The sequence below is a fragment of the Ictalurus furcatus genome, chromosome 17, assembly GCF_023375685.1.
Source record: "Ictalurus furcatus strain D&B chromosome 17, Billie_1.0, whole genome shotgun sequence".
Lineage (NCBI taxonomy): Eukaryota > Metazoa > Chordata > Actinopteri > Siluriformes > Ictaluridae > Ictalurus > Ictalurus furcatus.
This window is the reverse complement of record NC_071271.1, coordinates 26899326-26906825: the sequence shown is the minus strand read 5'-3', so window position 1 is coordinate 26906825 and position 7500 is coordinate 26899326. Positions and strand designations below refer to the sequence as shown.

Sequence of the window (7500 nt, the reverse complement as noted above, 5' to 3'; positions counted from 1 at the left end):
AATGTGTGTGTGGTGTTTAACATGTGTGGTATGTAATGTAAATACATGGGGTTTAGTATAATGTGTGGTGTTTGTGTATTTACATTAAACACCTCACATTTACATCAGTGTGTGTATATAGTTTCACATACAACCCCAATTCCGGAAAAGTTGGGACAGTATGGGAAAATGCTAATAAAAACAAACAGGACTGATGTGTGAATGTACTTTGACTTGTATTTAAACAAAAAACATATAAAGACGAGGTATTTGATGTTTTATCTAATCACCGGAATAGTTCTTTGAAGATTTTCCCCTCCCACCGTGGTGTAACTCCTTCCACCGTTTATTTTGAAATTGATGAATGCAACACGTTCCAAAAATTTGGGACAGGAACAGTTTAGGACTAATAGCGATGTGAGAAGTTGAAATAAGAAGGTGATGTGAAACAGGTGAGACAATCGTCTAATCATAGTATATAAGGAGCCTCCAAAAAAGGCCTAGTCCTTCAAGAGCAAGGATGGGGCGAGGCTCGCCGATCTGCCAACAGATGCGTCAGCGAATAATCCAACACTTTGAGAAGAACATTCCCCAAAGACATATCAGTAGGATTTTGGGTATTTCACCTTCTACAGTGTACAATATAAAGAAAAGATTCGAGGAATCCGGTCAAATCTCGGTGCGTAAAGGGCGAGGACGAAAACCGCTTTTGAATGCGTGTGATCTCCGATCCGTCAGACGTCACTGTCTTAAAAATGGCATGAGTCTGTAATGGAGATCCTGACATGGGCTCGGGAATACTTTGGTAAAGCTTTGTCAGTCGACACCATTCGCCGCTGCATCCACAGATGCAGGTTAAGGCCTTACTATGCAAAGCAGAAGCCATACGTCAACACTGTCCAGAAGCTCCGCCCACTTCTCTGGGCTCGGTCTCATCTGAGATGGACAGTAGCACAGTGGAATCGTGTTTTGTGGTTCGACGAGTCGACATTTCAAATAGTTTTTGGACAAAACAGCCGTCGTGTTCTCCGGGACAAAGAGGAAAAGGACCGTCCGAGCTGTTATCAGCATCAGGTCCAAAACCCAGCGTCTGTCATGGTATGGGGGCGTGTCAGTGCCCATGGTATGTGGGTGTGTCAGTGCCCATGGTATGTGGACGTGTCAGTGCCCATGGTATGGGGGTGTGTCAATGCCCATGGTATGTGGGCGCGTCAGTGCCCATGGTATGTGGGCCAGACCACATTCTGCCCGGATTCCAAGCGCATGGTTGCGTAAGCAGAGAGCGCGGGTGCGAGCATGGCCTGCTGCAGTCCTGACCTGTCTCCCATTGAGAACGTGTGGTGCATTATGAAGCATAAAATAAGGTGACGATGTTCTCGTACAGTCACGCAGCTGAAGAAATGCGTAATGGATGAATGGGGGAAATTCCTCGTTAAACTTAACCAACTGGAGTCTTCACTCAGCGTCCAAACGCTTAATAAGAGTTATTAAAAGAACAGCTGATGTCACACACCACTAAAAAGTCGACTGTCCCAACTTTTTTGGAGTGTGTTGCAGTCATCAGATTTAAAATGCGTGTATATTTTCAAAATTACATTACATTCACAAAGTAAAACATCAAATAATGTGTTAATGATGTGTTTTCAGTATGGTACAGCGTGAGCGGAACTTTCAAACGACTCTTTTTGTTTTTTGCATGTTCCATACCGTCCCAACTTTTTCAGAACTGAGGTTGTAAATGTGAAGCTGAACAGATTCTCTGATGCAGTTTTGGACGATGATCACACTGAGACTCGTATCGTACAGGTTCACCCTGTACGGTAAACGCTAGAGAAACCGCAGGCTTGATTTATTTTTGGGATGTTGCTATGGAGACAGTGAAACCCTATGCTTTCACCATGTCATCACTTACTCCAAACACCTCTCTGAATGGGAAATAATCAAAGACTGGAGCTCGGATGGGTCGTAAACGTTTATTGGATCTCTAACAGCTTTGACTTTTATTCTGTTTAACAGGTTTCCAGATTCCTGTCAGTGATAATCACACACACGTTCACGTCGAGAGACCGCGCGGAGAGATGAGAGGAGACGCAGGAGTTTACGCCTCGTGGTTTCTCGCTAACGTGACAAGCTGCAACTTTTAGTCTTATTAACTTCGAGAGAAAAAAAAGCATTTATATACGCTATGCCTGCCTCGTTATCCATCCTCATCTACTACAGGTGACGTAATCCTAGCGTACGTAGCGAACAGACGACAGGAAACCACGGCGATCTGGACGTATTCCACGATTACTGATACGAAGCAGGCTGCAAACTGAACACATCAAAAGGAGGAGCTACAGCCAATACCACCCAAAACACCTTAAACATTAAACTCAACACGACGAGATCACAGCCAGGCGAGAAAAAACTTCTACAGACGGTCAGTGAAAACCTTCCTCACGATCATACGCTATCGTCATGGCAACAAGAGATTCCAAAGCAGCAGCAACAACAACGTACTTACAGCTGCACATAAACACTTTTCTGACGTGAAACAAAGCCCGCTCTTCTCCACTGCGAACTGCCTCGCGTAGCTAGCTAACGAGCTTCATTTTTATTCAAATCGCCTCGCTAACGCGATAAAGAGCGAGTGTCGTGTATTCATGAATGTAAAGATAAACAGAGGTTCAGTGACATCACAGACTGATTTAAACTCAGGACGTTAGACTTTACGCTAAAAACAACGCAGTCTGGATGAAGAAACTAGCATCAGCGCAGCTCTAGCTATAATGTAGGAGAGAACTTGTTTCGCCAACTTTCCACAACATTAAAGGTAACTATAAACGGATAAAAAATAAAGTATGCCGTGTCATTGTTTAATAAATATAAAATTGCCGTGGAGTAAGAGGAACGTTATTCAGGGCTGTTAAAGGAAAATAAATCAACTCGCATTCATCGCTGTTTATATCACTACAGGACATCGTGCAGGGTGCAGCTGATGAACAGGGGATGAGTGTTTAATAACGGAGTGTGTGACATGATGACATGGATGAGACGTGGAGTGTGTGAGTGTGTGAGTGTGTGTGTGTGTGTGTGTGTGTGGAGTCTGATAGGCGAGAGGTCGTGGAGTTCGACTGCAGAAAAAGACACCAAAATTCAGCTGAATAAAAACCCTGCTGCTACTCAGCTCCCGCTCGTGTAATTGGTGTTGGAGGAGCTCTGTGTGTGTGTGTGTGTGTGTGTGTGTGTGTGTGTGTGTGTGTGTGAGAGTGAGTGAGTGAGTGAGAGGTGGATTTAGGGGTTTTTGTTCCGTTCCTCGGTTCCCTGCTGTTTATGGATGCTCACCAAATCTGTTCTCGGCGTATGAAAGAAGAAGCTGGTCTTTTCTCTCGTCCGCTTCAGTTCTCATCGTTTAAAACCCAGTGAAGACGCAGAACAGCGCAAACTGTGACCTTTAACCCAGAAACGCAGTCGATCTGCTGAGACACACACCGCTCACGTCATTCATTCCGTCCTGGAGCTAAGAAGAACCCCCACGTTCACCCTCCACCACACACCACAGATCCTCAGTTCGATGCGATCAGGTACCACGCTGTATAGAAGCATCAGATCCAAACGAAGCTCTCGACTGGTTCCTCGGACCGATCCTACGCGTGGGTCCGATCTTTCTTCAGTTCCCTGCTCACAAATTTATTTCCTATCTGCAGTCAGTTCCTGCGAACACGGAGGAAAGCGTAGGACCTCGTTACGGTTTCATCTTCTCCCGTCACGTCCGACGCTCATTACACGTGTACGGAGACGTTAGGAGGAAGAGTAGAGCTTGGAAGCAGCAGATTGTTGGTGCCTGTGGTGAGTGTATGTAGCTAGTGCAGTTAGCACGCTTTGCTAATCTGATCTGAGAACGGAGACGAGCGCGTAACGCGCATCACACACCTGATGTTTATTTTCACACAGATTAGTGTTATTTCATCTGTTTCACTCAGCTTTAGATGCTGTATATAACTACTACTGTTTCTCATCAGAGCGAAAGAAAGAACTCCTCCCACTGCCATGTAACTCCTCCCACTCTGGTTAAACTTCTCCCACTGCCATGGAACTCCTTCTTCTGTCCTGTAACCCCTCCCACTGCCATGTAACTCCTTCCTCAGTCCTGTAACCCCTCCCACTTTGGTGTAATCCCTCCCACTTTGGTGTAACCTCTCCCACTTTGGTGTAACCCCTCCCACTGCCAAGAAACACCTTCCTCGGTCCTGTAACCCCTCCCACTGTGGTGTAACTCCTTCCACTGTGGTCTAACTCCTTCGTCTGTCCTGTAACCCCTCCCACTTTGGTGTAACTCCTCCCACTGTTGTATAAGCCATCCCACTGTGTTGTAACTCCTACTATGGTGTAACTTCTTAGTCAGCTTTGTGCAGTTCAGTGTGGACAAAAATTTTATTTGAGATTTTTTAAATATTAATTTTAATGAACACAAAAAACACTCAAATTAAAAGATGTATCAGTTGCACAAATGTTCAATACATAAAAATCTGCTTTTTTTGTTTTTCATATTTAATAAATTTGCAAAGATTTCAAACAAACGTCTTTCACGTGGTCTTTATGGGGAATTGTTTGTAGAATTTTGAGGAAAATAATGAATTGAATCCATTTTGGAATAAGACTGTAACATAACACAATGTGGGACAGTGAAGCGCTGGGAATACTTTCTGGATACACTGTATTTTTATATGTGTGTGTGTGTATGTATATATATATATATATATATATATATACACACACACACACACACACACACACACACACACCATGACCTATTTATTAAATTTAAAAATCACATGATAATCACAGAATTTGTGCGTTATGATTTCAGATGAACATTGAGTAACTTTAGAAGTTCTAAATGAAACGTAATTAGTAAAAATGACTTTTTTGTATTGAAATGTGTGTGAGTAAAATCAGGCATACAGTTTTGGTTATTGTTTAGCCCTCAGTGTTCCTCAGTGTTCCTCAGTGATCCTCAGTGATCCTCAGTGTTCCTCAGTGTTCCTCAGTGTTCCTCAGTGATCCTCAGTGATCCTCAGTGTTCCTCAGTGTTCCTCAGTGTTCCTCAGTGTTCCTCAGTGATCCTCAGTGATCCTCAGTGTTCCTCAGTGTAATTCAGGCCACGTCTCGACTTAATGCGTCTCTCAAACAGCTCTAAATGTTTTAGAGGGCATTTAAAACACTTTTTAAGACTTTCCTCCTCTCTCTCTCTCTCTCACTCACACACACACACACACACACACACACACACACACACACACACACTCCTGCATCAGATTTACAGGGCATCAGTAGAATCAGGACAGACTGATGCTGATGGACGAGTCCTCGGAGCTTCTCTGTAACGAGCCGCGAGAGGACGAAACGTCTGGAGCTCATGAACATTTGTGACTGTAACGGCGTTAACAAAAATCGATCCAGTGGCATTTGTCCTGAAAATAACTATCGACTGTCCCGAGTTAAAACCAGCCGAAATTACACCAGTCACATTTCATCAGCGGCCCGAGCGTCCCTACAGCACCGCTGGATCATTAACGGAGCAGTTTAAAGGCCAAACGTGACACGCACACCCGTTTATCATCCACAGCTAATTTACCCCCTCAGCACAGACGTGTTTACTGTCTGACGTTTACTCATCTAAATCAAATTAATCATCTAATCTAAACCGTCCAGATCATCTAATCTGAGTCATATAAATGATCTACATCATCTACAGCATCAGATTTATGAATAAGGGCAGTGGTGCTCAGGGGTAAAGGGGGGTGGGGGTCAGGCCCCAGCACCGCCCTGCTGCCACTGTTAGACCCCTGCTCTAGGGGGTGCTGTACCATGGCTGACCTCTGACCCCTGACCCCAACTTCCTAACAAGCAGATAAATGCAAAGAAAATGATTTCACTGTGCTGTAATGTGAGAAATAAAGGCTTCTTCAAACCTAAATCATCCAAATAGTCAATATTTACAGCCTGGATTTAAAATTTTACTAATAAAGTTTATTCTGCTTTATTTTATATTAGGTTATTAGTTTCTGTAGACGTCTACCTGTCTGTCTGTCTGTCTGTCTGTTTACCGGTTAACTGTATGATCACACCAGTATATCTGTCTATCTATCTGACAGTCTGTCTACCTGTATCTCGGTCTGTTTACCTGTCTGTCTGCCTGTCTGTCTGTCTCCCGGTCATGTGGTATTAAACCGTGTGGTATTTCATGGTGGTGTTTACGGTGTGTTCGGTTTTCTTGTCTCAGTGTCTCAGAGTAAACAACTCGTTAAAGTGAATGATTTAATTCCTCTGTGTGTTTATTCTGTCCTTAATGAATTAAATCTGCAGTAATCTGTGTCTCCATTACACCAACACATTCTGTTTATTCTATTATTCACACTGAGAAAGCGGCTCTGCGTTCACACAGCGCAACCTTAAACATCTGCATTTTTATCTTTTTATTGTTAATAAATAAAAGAGCTCAAAGATGTGAGACAACTGTCTGTCTGTATATCTGGCTTACAGATGTGAGACAGCTGTCTGTCTGTATATCTGGCTTACAGATGTGAGACAGCTGTCTGTATATCTGGCTTACAGATGTGAGACAGCTGTCTGTCTGTATATCTGGTTTACAGATGTGAGACAGCTGTCTGTCTGTATATCTGGTTTACAGATGTGAGACAGCTGTCTGTCTGTATATCTGGTTTACAGATGTGAGACAGCTGTCTGTCTGTATGCCAGGATTGCTGAATGTAAAATTTCCAGTATATTATTTTAAATACAAAACTGAGGAAATGAAAAAATCACAATATGGAATTTCACACTGCTTAGAAAGTCTACGTCCTAATACTGTATTCTCACTGAAACAGCAAATATCTCCGCTTACACACTGAGCTGTGTGTGTGTGTGTGTGTGTGTGTGTGTGTGTGTGTGTGTGTGTGTGTGTGTGTATAATGCAGTTTTCCGCCCGCAGACAGAGCAGTAAAAATGCACTCTGTGAAGCCCAGGATAAAAATACACTCCAAATGTGCACTCAGTGTGTGACAGCATCAGGTGAAGGACACACACACACACACACACACACACACACACACACACACACACACACACACAGCCAAAACAGTGGACACAATCATCAGCTGCAGTGTTCACTTTCTTTACAGCTAGGGGAGGGGCCTATGGTGAGTGGGAGGAGTTTCCATTGATTGGGAGGGGTTTATAGTTAAGTGAGTGGGTAGGTGAATTGAGAGAGAGTGAGAGAGAGAGAGAGAGAGGTTCGTTAAAACATTATTTCATTATTTAGTTAAAGGCTATTTGTTTATTATTTGTTATTTACTAGTTTGGTGAAACGCTGTGAATTGTTTCGACACTTATTTGTGAGTAATGGAGGCAGTGTTGCTGCATTTCCTGCTGCCGGTGTTTAGGAGCTGCTTGAGGGTGAAAGAGGATGTGGCACAGAAAGACTTAATCGATAACTAATCTGTAAACTAATTCACTCAGTGACAACCGTTTAATTAA

At 43.3% G+C, this 7500-nt stretch overlaps 1 protein-coding gene and 1 long non-coding RNA gene across 4 annotated transcripts in view; one reads left to right on the top strand and one right to left on the bottom strand.

Moving 5' to 3' along the window:
- The window catches only part of efna2a (ephrin-A2a), an 84996-nt gene that overhangs the window by 60966 nt on the left and 16530 nt on the right, over positions 1-7500 (bottom strand). The gene's annotated exons all lie outside the window — the stretch shown is intronic.
- On the top strand, positions 1844-6410 carry LOC128621271 (uncharacterized). 3 transcript variants are annotated; one of them, XR_008388258.1, is made up of 4 exons: positions 1844-2794; positions 2938-3545; positions 3669-3810; positions 5280-6410. It is a non-coding gene; the product is annotated as an uncharacterized LOC128621271 (long non-coding RNA). The 3 variants fall into 3 exon arrangements; XR_008388257.1 differs by lacking the exon at positions 5280-6410 and adding an exon at positions 3984-4506 and having other exon boundaries at positions 3364-3545; XR_008388256.1 differs by lacking the exon at positions 5280-6410 and adding an exon at positions 3984-4506.